This window comes from Hyperolius riggenbachi, chromosome 1 (genome assembly GCF_040937935.1).
Source record: "Hyperolius riggenbachi isolate aHypRig1 chromosome 1, aHypRig1.pri, whole genome shotgun sequence".
In the NCBI taxonomy this organism is placed as follows: domain Eukaryota; kingdom Metazoa; phylum Chordata; class Amphibia; order Anura; family Hyperoliidae; genus Hyperolius; species Hyperolius riggenbachi.
The window spans coordinates 531696711-531711751 of NC_090646.1; positions in this window are offsets into that span (position 1 = coordinate 531696711).

Here is a 15041-nt window from a genome sequence, read left to right on the forward strand (position 1 = left end):
CAGTTCTTATTGATGGAGAAGAAGAATTCGAGGTAGAGGCAATTCTAGATTCAAGAAGAAGGGGCAATCGGATACAGTATCTGGTCAAGTGGAAGGGCTATGACCCAGAAGAGAATACCTGGGAACCAGTCTCTAATTTGCATGCTCCACGTTTGATCAAGAATTTTCATAAAAGGTATCCTACCAAACCAGCTCCAGTGGGCATCCAGAGGCTGCCCCTTAGGGGGGGGCATTGTCACGGTCAGTTACCTGTCCAGGACCGGCGGCTGGCACAAACGGATGCTGGCGGGCCTCCTGGTGTAGTTCGCCGGCGTGGAGATCTGGCGTTCTGCGCACCGCGGCCCGCGTTGCGCGGCGTAACCGTTGGTGGCGAGAGCTGCTGGCGTAGCGCTGTGCGCGCGCGTAGGAGACTTGCCTTATGCATATTCTATGCCTGTTGTGTTAGCGTGTGCGCGCGCGTGCGTGTGTGCGTGCGCATGCGCACCGCGTGACGCGCTGCGCATTGGCGCCAAACGGCCTACTTAAGTCTGGAGAGTGCCACTCTCCAGTGCTGTAGTATTGCAGCTAGTTTGTGAGTGTGTACTCCCGTGACCTGACCTAGAGTCTGCCTGTTTGTCTTCTGAATGCCGATCCTTGCTTGTCTGACTGCCCGCTCCGTTGCCGACCTCCTGCTTGTACGACTGCCCGCTCTGTTAACGACTTCTGCCCGTCTGAGAACCCGTCCTGTTGCCGACCTCCTGCTTGAACGAGAATCTGATCCGTTGCTGAACTCTGCCTGTCCAAGGATCTGCTCAGCTCTCCAGTCACCAGCTGCCATCCATTTAACTGGGTTCCTGAGTCATTGCAGTACCCGACTCAGCCTGCGGGGGCGCTGCTTAACCAACCTGAACTCTGCTACGGTTCTGCAAGGGCTCCTGCCCCTTGGTTACTGTTGGCTCCTGTTCCAACCTCAGGGACCTCAGTTGGCAAGTCGCAGGAGTTGCTGTCCTCAGCATACCGGTCTCCATCCACAAAGGTACGTGACACTGATCAGCTGACTCCCCTTCTAGATGCATAAAGGTCCTGTCGCCTGACGCGCGCGCGCGTAGCCCTTAGTGTGTGAGCAATAGAAGGACCAGTCAAAGCACCAGCGTGTAACTGCGCGGCGGAAACCGCCGGCTGTGATGTGGAGATAGTCGCCATGCCGCTTGCTGTTGCGGCCGTATCTCCGCTATTCATTACAGTGTCCTACCGTGTCTGGTGGTTTACTTCCTTCCCCCGGTTCGCCTCCTCTCTTCCTGGTCATGTGAAACAAGCTAAAGTTCAAATACTAGAAGTCTGGCAGCATACATGACGGACCTCTAGTGTTTGAACGTTAGCTAATGTCAAATAACTAGAAAGAGAAGAAGACACAGGGAGGAGGAGACCCGCATTATTAAGTAAACCACTGGACATGGGAGAACACGTGCCAGCGGGACAGGTGAGAGTACTGCTGCCAGGGGGAGACCTGAACTGCTACTAGGCGGGTGGTGGATCCACAGATTTTGAATCGATTTCATGATCTGATGGTTGATCTGGTGGACCTCTATAAGGGTATGGCCACCTTTAGTGTTGGCCCACATTACGATGGAGCAGCCAGGCAGGTTGCATATGACATGCTGTACTACTTGGGAGATCTGTTGATGTTCTTCTCTGACGATGGAGCAGAACCATACCATATCACTGGGTATAGCAACGCAAAGTCTACCCATCAATTACTGTACACGTCAGGAAAGTTCATTGTGGTCTGTAGTTATATGTCTGTTGGCCCACTGCTGCCAGGTACGTACAACTAACCTGGCAGTGGGCCTAGAGTGACCCAACCCTATAGGACAGTTTTCCGTTTGCCTCTTCCTGTACAGTGCAGGATGTATTGATACATCTGCCCACCTTGGTCTAGTGCTTCCCCCACTTGTAAACACAAAGACTTAGTGGCAGGATACAGCCGGTATACGGCTTATCCTGCTGCTGCACAAGTCCCGGCGGCGTTAAATACTATTCCCCCTCTAGGTCCACGTGGATAGTGGGGGAATTATGTAATTTGGCATCCAGCTATTGCTGGAGGCCGAATTACAGTGTTTTAAAAGTAACTTCAGCTCCATCTTCTGATGGCGCCGAAGTTACTCACTGTGCGCTACTATAGCCGTACTTCCTATTACGGTCTATGGTGGTGCCGGCTGCTCCCAAATCTCCTGTGCTGTTATTACAGCGCTCGCAAAGGATTGTCATTTCATGTCTACTAATGCTGGGAATGCACTATGAATTTTCTTTGGCAGATAGATGGCTTGTTAGATAATTTCGGACAGGTCAGATCAGAAAAAGAACCGGAAAATCAATCGGCCAGTAAATTTGCCCAAAAAAATTCATTGTGTATTCCCAGCATGAGAGATGTCATCTCATGTATACCTGACCTTGTCAACATTGCATATGTCTGTCAGTAATGCTGGCATGGCCGGATTTCTGGCAAGGCCAAATAGGCCATGGCCTAGGGCACCAGATAAACAAGGGGCGGCCTGCACACAGTGGGCATTATTTGCAGGGCATTATTTGCAAGTGTCCAAAAAAATGAAAGTGGTCAGGATAACTGCACTATTAGTACCAGCTGGCATCTGCCTGTGCTGTGCTACAGGCAGCTGCAGTCCGTTAACCAAACTTTTGTGAACAGTGTGTGACTAGCAAAAAGCCAAACCTTGTCCAATAACATAGCAGCTGCTCCAGGCAGTTACAGAAGGCCGGGTCTCACACACTTGGTGTGGGGGATGAAAGGACCAGGGGCAGCACCAGCAAATAGTACAGAATACAGAAGGCAGCCTCTCACAGTACCCATTTCTTAATTGATTGGCCAGCGCTGTTATCCTGGAGACAGCAGTGGGTACAGGACTCACTTTTACGTGTTGCTAACCCCACCCAATGTCCAATTGTGAGCCACTTTTGACTATGTGTGTGTGGTGGACGGCTCCCACCATGCCCATCACCTGTAGATCGCTTGATTGACCAGTTCCCCCGTGTGACATGATTGATTCACTTCATGTTGCCATGGAGACCTCGGCACTAGCCCCAATAGTGGACACTATCGGCCCACATTTTTTTGGATGGGTGTGTGTGGAGAGAGGTGGTAGGATACGGTTTCGGTTGGGGCGGCTGATAATAGTCGGCCTTGGGCGGTAAAAAGTACAAATCCGGCCCTGAATGCTGGTATCTCAGCCCTAACTGCAAAGCACTGATGCAATTAGTATAAAGCCCCATCTACACCATACAATGTTTTGTCCGATTCAATTCATTGATTTAATTTGATTCAATCCGACATGGCCAATTGGGATTCGATGGATTGAATCGAATCGAATCAATGATTGAATCGAATCGCACAAAAAATTGTATAGTGTAGATGGGGCTTAAGTTCCATCACTAGCCAGTAGAATCTCCAGACACTGAAAGTTTCACCTTCTGGTTTAATGTTCAATAAACAGTAGATTACATAATTACATTGTTTACAGCTGTGAGGGCAGTATGAGGAATACCAGTCTTCAGTGGGTGGATTTATCTTCCTGGACCTCTTATTTTCGGTAAAAGGTTCGATTAGAAAATTGAATGAACTCATAATGCATAAGCACAATTGTCATGCCATGTATGACCAATGGAAGAAACACATGTCAATCATACAACCGGCAACTGCTATTAGAAGAAAATCTATTGTGTGTGCTCAAAAATCACTCTTCATCGATTGTCTCTCATGGTACTTCATTGTCTCCTCCCCATTCCATAGACATTAACAGAACACTTGGTTAAAGAGACTCCGTAACAAAAATTGCATCCTGTTTTTTATCATCCTACAAGTTCCAAAAGCTATTCTAATGTGTTCTGGCTTACTGCAGCACTTTGTACTATCACAGTCTCTGTAATAAATCAATGTATCTCTCTCTTGTCAGACTTGTCAGGCCTGTGTCTGGAAGGCTGCCAAGTTCTTCAGTGTTGTGGTTCTGCTATGAACTCCCCATTTCAGGCCCCTCTATGCACGCTGCCTGTGTGTTATTTAGATTAGAGCAGCTTCTCTCTTCTCTCTTATCTTTTACAAGCTGGATAAATTGTCCTCTGAGCTGGCTGGGCTTTCACATAGTGAGGAATTACAGACAAGGGCAAAGCTGTTTGCAGGAAGAAAAGAGCAGCCTGAAACTTCAGTGCATGAGAGATGCAGGGGGAAAGAAACACACAAATGATCTCTTGAGATTCAAAAGGAAGGCTGTATACAGCCTGCTTGTGTATGGATGTATTTTCTATGTGTGGACATACTGTACATCAACCTACTTCCTGTTTTGGTGGCCATTTTGTTTGTTTATAAACAATCTTTTTAAAACTGTTTTTAACCACTTTTAATGCGGCGGGGAGCGGCGAAATTGTGTCAGAGGGTAATAGGAGATGTCCCCTAACGCACTGGTATGTTTACTTTTGTGTGATTTTAACAATACAGATTCTCTTTAAGCAGCTGTTTGGCCACTCGCTAGAGCACCGCATTAACATGTAAATCGCGGTGCTCATTTTCCACTTCCGCGATTCGTCTTTTTGCCGAATCTAAATCGGCTAGTGGAAATAGCTTGTGCAATCGCAAGCGCAGGTGATTTGCGCTTGCGCTTACTAGTGGAAATTTGCCTTTAGAACTCTCTTTCACCTGTCTAGGTAAGAATGACACCAAGGCTGAAGAGGGGCCCTGGACAAAGGAGAGGGAAATAGAAAGGAGCATGTATGAGGTTTCCTCCCCACAAGTAATTTTTTTTCCCTTTGTCTGGAGATGCTGGTGTGACCTGAGGGGGATCAGGCTGTGTTTAACTGCACTTACAGTAAATGCAAATGGGGGAGTTTTACAGTGTTTGTCTTGCTCAGTGAAAGTCTATGGGGCAGGTCAGACTTCCTGAAAACAATACACGTTGTATGCAACTTATCTAGACAGTCAATCAAACAACCTATTGATATTCTGATTAATCAGGGCATAGTGAGTTAAGGTGGCCATACACTGGTCGATGTGCCATTAGATCGACCAGCTGACAGATCCCTATCTGATCGAATCTGATCAGATAGGGATCGTATGGCTGCCTTTACTGCAAACAGATTGTGAATCGATTTCAGCCTGAAACCGATCACAATCTGTTCAGCTGCTCCTGCCGCCTGTCCCCCCCCCCCCGTATACATTACCTGAGGCTGGCTCCCGGGCGTCTTCTCTGCACTGCACCGCACTGCTGTTCTTGCTCCATCCCGGCGCTTCCTGTGTTACTCCGTGACCAGGAAGTTCAAATAGAGCGCCCTCTATTTCAACTTCCTGGTCACCGGAGTGACACAGGAAGTATAAGCGTACACTGGGAGATGCGGTGCAGCGAGGAGAAGAGGACCCCGGAGCCAGCTTCAGGTAATGTATACATGCTCGGATCGGGCCCGAATCGTACGCCGCAAGCGACGCGCTCCTACCGCCGGGCGATCGAGGGTAATTTCCCGCACGGCGCGATCGACGGTCCGATCCGATTTCGGGAGGGAATCGGATCGGCGGGTGCGTTTAGCGCAAGCGATTGGCAGCAGATCCGATCCCAGGTATGGCCTGCTTAAGGCCTAGTTCACACTACAAAACGCAATCACTAAGCACTTAGCAATGGTGATTTTGCAAAGCAATTTTCAGAGCAATTTTTAAAGGAATGAGCGCTTTTTGCACATTTTGCTCTAAAAATCGATTTTGTTTAAAAAGAAAAGCTGTAGTGAGAACACCCTCATATGTTGACACTGCTTTAGCACTTTGCCGATCGCTGTTGATTGGCAAACAGAGTGCAATTGCTCATAGTGTGAACCAGCCCGATTCTCCCGCTCGATCATTTCACCGCTCAATTCCGCAGTCAATTCTCTTATCTTCCGCTCATTTTTCTTATCTTTTTCCATTCACTTCAATCCGGAATCGAGCAGCGAAACGATAGGGCGGGAGATCGGACATGTCGGAAATTATCTATCGAGCCATCTTAATGGCTTGAAATCGAGCCGTGTATTCCCAGCATTATACACCGAACAGCACTTTCTGACTCTGATCACATAATTAATGCAGATCAGTTAAACCACCTCTCTGCTAGTTTTGTACTTTTACATGCAGCACCGACGTAGTAGTAAGGTATTACCCGGTCAATGAGATTTTCTTCTGCTTGCGGTGATTATGCCATCGCACAGTGAACTTCCTGAAATAAGCTGAAAAATTATTAAAATACAGCATGGCAGTGAAGAGATTCCTGGCAGACTTGTTTGATATCAATGAATGTGATTGAAGTTTGAATATCTTGACTACACCATCATTCTATAGCCTCTGCTCCAGAGTGGGTGAAACACTTGCCACAGTATAATGTCAGGACCTAGGACCTGACATTTCCTGTTTGAGCCTTGTTGCATTATAGGAAAAACAGCTGTTTCCAAAAGCAACCAGTATTTCTCATATGTACAGTATATCTATTAAAAAAAAACCTTTTAGCCTATCGTATTGTAAGGGGGTGTGGTTATAGTTAATGGTAGTTGGTGCTGTGTACTTTTTTTCCTGCCTGCCAGTAGTAAAGATGCGCAGGCTCATTGTGGTTCAAATAACATGAACAAATTACATAGCGAATATCAATCATTTCTTGATCTATCTTCTATTTTTTAACTTCTTACTTTGCAATGTATTGATTAATTCTTTCCCCTTTTCACTAAAGTTCCTCTTTAAACTGTATCTAATGCAAGTTTAAAAAAAAAAAAAAAGTAACTAAAAAGTTATTTCCTCTTTATTTAACCAGTACTTCCATGTTCCAGTATTGGTCTAACAGCATCGGACTCTCCTACGCAAATCCTGTAAATAACATGGATTTATTAGTTTGTGCAGCCTCTGTGACCCTAATTACTGCTATAAACAGCTAGTAATTTCCAAACCAGTCTCCGACTCTTGACAATAGATCTCTAGTACTAAAGTCATGCTGTCTGCCTTGTTTTACTAGGATGCCTTGTCTCTCTACCAGGAAGATGGCACAGGACAGCATTATATCACGCTTCATCTGCATGAAGCATGAGGCAATACAAGGAAACCATGGACTATTTATACACTCTTTTGCTTTCTTCACTTTTGCATCACACAGGACATTCTCTGGAATCAAATATGTTGATGTACAAACCTCCTCTCAGTTCTGTATTTCTTACATACTGTATTTCATATTTACTAATTATGAAATAGTTTATAATGAGGAGAGCCAAGCAGTGTCTACTGCTATGTTCAGTCATAAAGTGAATCCTGATTCAGACCAAAATGTTTCCAGGCAACAACTACTCAACCGTAAGAAAAATTCAAGTAGTTTCATGAGCAAGGCAGAGGTTGTCTTATGGCCCATACTCACATAAGTGGCCTGTCGCCAGCACACGTGAGCGTGTGCGCGACAGGCCGGCGACAGCTCGTCGCCAGGTCCCTCCGCGTACACACGCGGAAGAGGGATCAGCTGTGCGACGGAAGCTGTCGCCGACGTTCCTCCCCCTTGCCGGAAGCGCCGTCTATTTTTAATTATGTTGCTGTCGCTAGTCCGCATACTCACGCGGAGTAGCGACAGTTGTGGCGAAGTTGCGGCGGCAACTGTCGCCGGGCGATTGACCACGCCAATCGCCTGGCGACAGCAGCGACGAGCGACGGTTCGGGGTGCGCGCCCGTGTTGCACCTCATACTCACGGGCGACCTGTCGCCGCAACACTCGCGCGCCGCGTGTTGCGGCGACAATTGTAGCCCGTGAGTATGGGCCATTAGAGGGATGTGTTTGGGGTCGTTATCATGTTGAGATACTGCCCCATGGCCCAGTTTCCGAAGGGAGGGGTCATGTTCTGCTTCAGTATGTCACAGTACCTGTTGGCATTCAGGGTTTCCTCAATGAACACTAGCCATGACACTCCCACCACGCTTGACATGTAAGCAAGACACACTTTTCTTTGTGCTCCTCACCAGGTTCCCGCAACACATGCTTGACACCATCTGAATAATAAGTTTATCTTGATCTCATCAGACCACAGGACATGGTTCCAGTAATCCAGCAACGTATGGCCACCTTTAAGGTACCCATACATCAAACAATTTTGGCAGCCGATCAACCAAGAGATAGATCTCTCTCTGAATGAATCTGATCAGAGAGAGAACTGTTGACCGCCATAAACCGCAGGCTGATTCCAGATCGATTACAGCATGAAATCTTTCAGGAGTCGGCCTCGTCACCCCGGCCTTGTCCCCCCAAATGTTAGATGGACCACCTGTGCCTGTGCATTAATACTCTACCTGTCTGCTACCCCTTGAGTGTGCACCGCTGTGTCCACATTCTTCTTCCTTATTGGTGCCCCACGGGGTTGCTGATGTATTACATGTGGGGCGTGTGTGTTGTCAAACATGTGCCCCACATGCAATACGCCAGCGACCACATGGAATGCCAATGAGGAAGAAGAATGCGGACACAGCGGCAGGCACTCAGGGGACAGCATGACACAGGTAAAGTATTAATACACCGGGGGTCCATCTTACATTTGGGGGGACATGGGCAGGGTTCTCGTTGCTTTTGTCTTTAGCAATTATTGCACGCCATTACTGCCGTGCACCCGATTGAGCAAATCGGCTTGAGATTTTATGTCCAATCGATACATGCGTCCAATTTTGGCCTGAAATTAGTTGCATCGTTAATCGGGCATGCTCTTGGTGCCACTGATTTTCATCCGATTTGAGAATTATCGAATTGGATGGTCGATAGACCGCCAAGTCGAGAGATGTATGGCCATGTAGAAATACAGGGAATGCAGACTGAAGAGAGCATGCACCACTCCTTCCTCTCTCAATTAGAGCCAAGAGCCATTAACGGTGAGAAGGGTGGCGCAGCAGAGGTGAGTCCTTCTAACCAAGGGACTGGTAAGTATAAGGACCCTATAATACACATATTGTCATGTGCGTTTTAACAGTTTTGGTCAGTTCAGATGTCCTTCATTAAACATGGGTTTCAGCGCTATGGGTAACTTTGCCCTATAAATATAAATAAATAAAAAAGGATCTCTTTTCAGCAGGCTTAATGATGACCAATGATGCACAGAACATTTTTTGCTTAGTGTGGCAGCACTCTTTTTTGAATTCATTATGTCAACTTTTCCGCACGACCAACCCAACGACATGACCGACCGCATGACCAATGGATTGCATAACTTATTTACATATTTTCCGTGCACCAACCAACTAAATGACCTACTCATGTGGATACTGCGCATGCAAGTGAACAACAGACTGCACAATATGGCTGCATTCAAAACAAGTACAAGTCGTTCAAATGACTTGTACACAAGTGGCCAACTGCACAATATCAGTCCAGCAGGCATTACAGTTGAATTGATTGTTGGATCAGGCAAACTGCCTGTTATTAGTCACTTGTCTAGTAGTTTGTCACACGTTTGCTCACCCAACTATCGTCCAACAGATCAAGTTTGAACGATGGTTGGATCGAAAAGTTTCAAGTGTTTACAAGCCTTTAAGTTCTGGTCGCTTGCTTATAAACTGGCTGCCATGTCCCATATCACTAAGAAGTATCTTTCTCCTTCCTTATCTTGTAAACTATTTTATTGTCTGCTAATAACAGGCCTGATAAGAAAATCCAATAAAAATGTTTGTACTTATAATTATAAGCTAATAAAATGACTGGAGTAATGCAGCTAGATGGCATTAGCATCTTTAATAAAGTGGACTTGAACTCTTGCACAAGACAGAAGGAAAACAGAAAGAAATGCACCCTGTATGTATTTAGAGTGTTTAGCCTGTTTAATTCCCCCTCATTTGTGTCTAATCACAAGTTCTAATTTGATCCTTCCCTGTGTCACATGACTGCCATGGCAGATAAGCTCATTTGAAAGCACAGGCTGTTAACAATGTGTCTGCTTCCATGAACCCGGAAGTAGAAACTGCAGATTTATTTTAGGATTTGTATCAGCAGTAACAAAGATATGTTTTTTTGTTTAACAACTTCAAGACCGCTCCACAACAATTGGCATGGACGCCCCAGGACCGCCTAACGTGATTGGCGTAAGGAGTTTGCATAGGATCGCGCGCCAATGCGTGCACATCCCCGCTGTGATGGCGGAGCTCCGTTCCGCCTTCACTCTCCCCGCGGCGATTGCCGCTAGGAGACTGTTAGATGGCGAAACCGCCGTATAATTAACCTGTACAGCGCTGCGATCTAAGGCAGCGCTGTACTGGGGACAGCCGTTTGACACGGCTGTCCCCTCTGTAGCTGCGGGAGAGATCCACTGTCATAGGCTGAAGCCTAGCAGCGATTGCCGCTAGGAGACTGTTAGACGGCTATTAACCCGGGCAGAGCTGTACTGGGGACAGCCATTTGACACAGCTGTCCCCTCTGTAGCTGCGGAAGTGATCCGCTGTCATAGGCTGAAGCCTATGACAGCCGATCACGCTGATTGGCTGGTGGAGGGAGGGAGGGGGGAGTAAAAATAAATAAATAGTAACATTTATTAAAAAAATAATAACATAAATATTTGTAAAAAAAAAATAAACATCTGGGGGGCGATCAGACCCCACCAACAGAGAGCTCTGTTGGTGGGGACAAAAGGGGAGGGGGGGGGGATCACTTGTGTGCTGAGTTGGATGGCCCTGCAGCGAGCCCTTAAAGCTGCAGTGGCCTATTTGTTATAAAATGGCCTGGTCTTTAGGGGGGTTTAACACTGCAGTACTTACTGTAGGTGGTTAAAGGTTATTATGCTGTTGTGTATCTTTTAGAGCAGTTAGGAGTTCTGAGTTCAGGTCCACTTTGATGTGGGAAGGTGCAGAACTTTTTTTCCTGAAAAGTAAAGACATACAGCATTTTTTTTTGTTGTTGCAAAAAAAAACCCCAAATGTACTTTATATTTCAGGTGAAAATGCGGTGTGACTTTAAGCAAAATTGTGAAACTGGTGTGCGGTTATTGTGGATTTAGTTTAATGTCACATTTTATTTAAAGGTCAGGAACCATTCAGTGTGGAGAATATGAACTAACCAGAGGGGATCAGGAAGGGTGCCAATATTTTTTCACATTACTATATAAGCATTCTGTAATTGTGTAGCTCACAGGTGTCAAACTCAAAGCCTGCGGGCCGAATACGGCCCTCAAGAGATTCAAATGTGCATCATTGTATCCAATGGAAAACAGTCTTTCTGGTTGAAACACTGTCAGTTTAAGTTGGGGTGCAGCAAAAATTCATGGTACGGTACCCCCCAGCACAGTTAGCAATGGGGCCCTTCCGGGGATCAAACCCCACTCATGTGTCTGGTAACACACACACACACACACACACACACACACACACACACACACACGTCTGTAGAATACAGCATGTGGCTGTCAGAAATATCAGAGGTGACCAAAAGCAGCACTGGAACGGGTAAATATTACACTGCTCCACTGCGCTATTCTGCAGAAGGGGGAGGAGTGGGCCCCCACGGTCGCTATAGTTATGTTACTTACCGTAGTCTGAGACTGTTCAGTAAATGCTAAATCGTAATAGATAATTTTGCCCGTGAGTTATGTTTTAGATTTCGGCCTCTAACATGATTGAGTTTGACACATCTGGTGTAGTTCAATCAATAAACATGACTGTTTCTCTGGAGTACATATATAACATAAACCATTGGCGAATGCACAAGGAGGAAATGATATTGTCTTTACAGGAAAGGTTATGATTCACATACTATAAAGTTACTTAGACTTTTATTAAGCAATGTTTTATGGAAAATAGAATATAAAATCGGTTTAAGATGGTTATGTAAAAACAGGTTATTCTGCTCAGACGTGCTGGAGTTTGGTAAAGTGATGAAAAGGTTGAGGAAGAAGGAAGTTAAGCATGAGTTGGATGCTTACTGATTATTGTCACGATTAGCAGATAGTATTACAACGCAGAAGCCTACCATACAAACAAGGAATACAAAATATCTGGAGGCAAGTGAAAACACTCTATCAAGCTTTAGTCTATAGCTGCCCATACATACAGTATCCCTTCTATCTGTAAAAATGATATTTTAGACCTTTTTGACAATAGCTGGCAGTAACCATGTTCATGGAGGAAGGGGGGGATGTGGCTGATATTCAGTTATCCTCCAGGGGGAATGTATTCAGGAAATGTGCATACCGTAGTTCTCCATGGACCCCAGGTAGCCTTTACATATGAGGTTGGGCCACTAGTGAACTGCAAGGCCGGATTTATACTTTTTTTGTCCCTAGGCCAAGTATATTGTGGTTCACCTTTCATATGCAGCAGTGCCCCTCCCTTTCCATGTGCTGCCCCCTCTTCCATGTGTATCATCCATGTACTGTAGCCCCCCTCCCATTCCATGTGCTGCCCCCTCTTCCAGGTGTATCATCCATGTACTGCAGCCCCCCTCCCATTCCATGTGTATCATCCATGCAGGGCCGACTTAAGGGGCTCTGGGGAAAATTGAATGGTGGGGCCCCTACCCGAACACCCCCCTCCCCCTTCCCAGAGATTACCCCTGCTGCTCCCCGGGACCCTTGCTAACAAACTGCAGCAGCATTTACTCACCTCTTCCAGCGAACGGCACAGTCTGGGCACTCTTGGCATGCTGTCCTCCACCTCCTCTATGATCTGGCGAGCGTTATTTGTAAACACGCACCGGGTCATAGAGGAGGTGGAGGACAGCATGGCTGGAGGGGGTAATTGCTGCTGCAGCTTGTTAGCAAGGGCCCCGGGGAGCAGAGCGAGCGGGGGAGCAGGCAGCATTTAGCAGGGCCAATGGCGCGGGGCCTCTGCAGAGGTCGGCGGCCCTAGGGCAAATGCCCCCTTTGCCTCTATGAGAGCGCCCGCCCTGCATCCATGTACTGCAGCCTCCCTCCCATTCCATGTGTATCATCCATGTACTGCAGCCCCCCTCCCATTCCATGTGTATCATCCATGTACTGCAGCCCCCCTCCCATTCCATGTGTATCATCCATGTACTGCAGCCCCCCTCCCATTCCATGTGTATCATCCATGTACTGCAGCCCCCCTCCCATTCCATGTGTATCATCCATGTACTGCAGCCCCCCTCCCATTCCATGTGTATCATCCATGTACTGCAGCCCCCTCCCATTCCATGTGTACCGGGGGGGGGGGGGGGGTTGCTCAATCTAGCAGTTCCATAGATTTTGATTGATGTCATGCTTTAAATCTTTAAATCTATGTGTATTGTGTGGCAGGATTAGGTTCTGATCTATCTTTTGGCCATATCGGGTGCCCATTATAGGTGTATGGGCATCTTTAGTGCCAATATTTTGGGCCTGGTCTGCTGCTTATGGTTAGCTCACAGATCATGGGAAGATCAGCATAAGTGTAAACAGATAAAACTTCCTCAGATCTGTTATCAAAGAAAATGATTTACTTTTAGAAGTCTGCATCTTTGTAAAATAGTTTGTTGAGTCTTGTTCTTTGTTCTCTTGTTTATAGACTACTACTGCACCTATTGTGTTACTCAGCAGATATAGGTCTCTAATCTTTTCATTAAAATAAAGGCTCGGGGTCTTTGTTTGCCAATTCCCACACCCTAAGACTCTGTCTCCATCCCTAAATAATCAAAACAGAATGTGGTTCTATAGCTGCCCAGGCATGACATTTACTGGACTCCACTGTTTTTAGATAGAATGGCCAAAAATGTCAGATCTGTGATTCAAGCAGGAGGAAGCTGATGGTCTATCCGCTGTGTAGGGCCTCACCTCCACGTCTGACATACTGCCAAACAGCTCCAGCACAAAGTCACTGCTGCTCCACTCCAGAAATGCCGTGCCCATGTGTCCCCATCCAAAATGGCCGCTAGAAAACGCATAGGAAGTGGGGTAGAACGTCCGGATTTTATAGCCAGTGTGTTCTGTGCTTTCCGTTTCCCACTGGTTTCTATTGCCGGACGGTGCAGTCAGGCTCCGGTCCGGGTGCGTCGGCCGGATGATCCGGACCTTAAAAATAGCGCATGTTGGAAAAGTGTCCGGAGTCCGGATACGGTCCGGCTCCGGTCCGTACAGAACGGACGCGTGTGTACGGTCGCATAGACTTTGCATTGCTATGCCGAACGTCCGTTCCGTTTGTACAGTATACGGTCCGGATCCGGCCCGGCGAATCCGGACAGCGAACGCTAATGTGAACCGGGCCTAAGGCTTTGGCTGCTTTTTAGGGATCTGTTATCTTCAAGATGTGAAGTGACAATATTGATAAATTACTGATAATAATCAGACAGAGATCTACAGTCAACTTTTTCCTGGCTATAACCAGAAAAATTACAGAGTTGCTTGGAACCTGATCTTCCAAAAGCTAAAGCAATGTTGAGGTTCAATGTGTTTGCGTACCTTAACGTGACATCATAGCGAATTAGGCTATTCTTAATTCATAGAAATAATCGAACAAACATATGGGGAAGTATTGGGAAAAAAGAAATAATTACAGAAAAAAACAACCAGATGCTGCACATTGTATAAAATAGTTACAGCTCTCATAAAAAAAACAAGATGCCGTGGGTGGCTGATGCACACAACGCAGTCTTCGTGTCAGATAGACTGATCTTTCGATAATTTCCAGTGAAAACGGGATTGATTTTGTGATCAGTATTGCACAAAATTGATCCCTTTCTTAATCAGAAGTAGATCGGACATGCTGGAAATTATTGAAAGATCAGTCTGCTGTGAAAATTGCATTGTGTCCATCCAGCATAAGGGGAGATAAAAGAAGAGTAATGTGTCAGATGAGCGGCAGAAAGCTCTGCACACAGATCATGCATTCACATCCATCTGCCCTCATTTGTGACAGCTGACCTCTTCTGCCATGCTGGATAACTTCTTAACTTGATTCTGTAACCATTCAATCTCATTTAAAGAGATAATTGCTGATCCATACTACACACCCATTTTCTCAGTGCTTCCAATTACGTGCAGCCAATTATAAGTTGTCATGGTTTCAGGGACATGCTATTATAGCGCTTCTCCTTATTAAGTCCCATCAATACACAGCA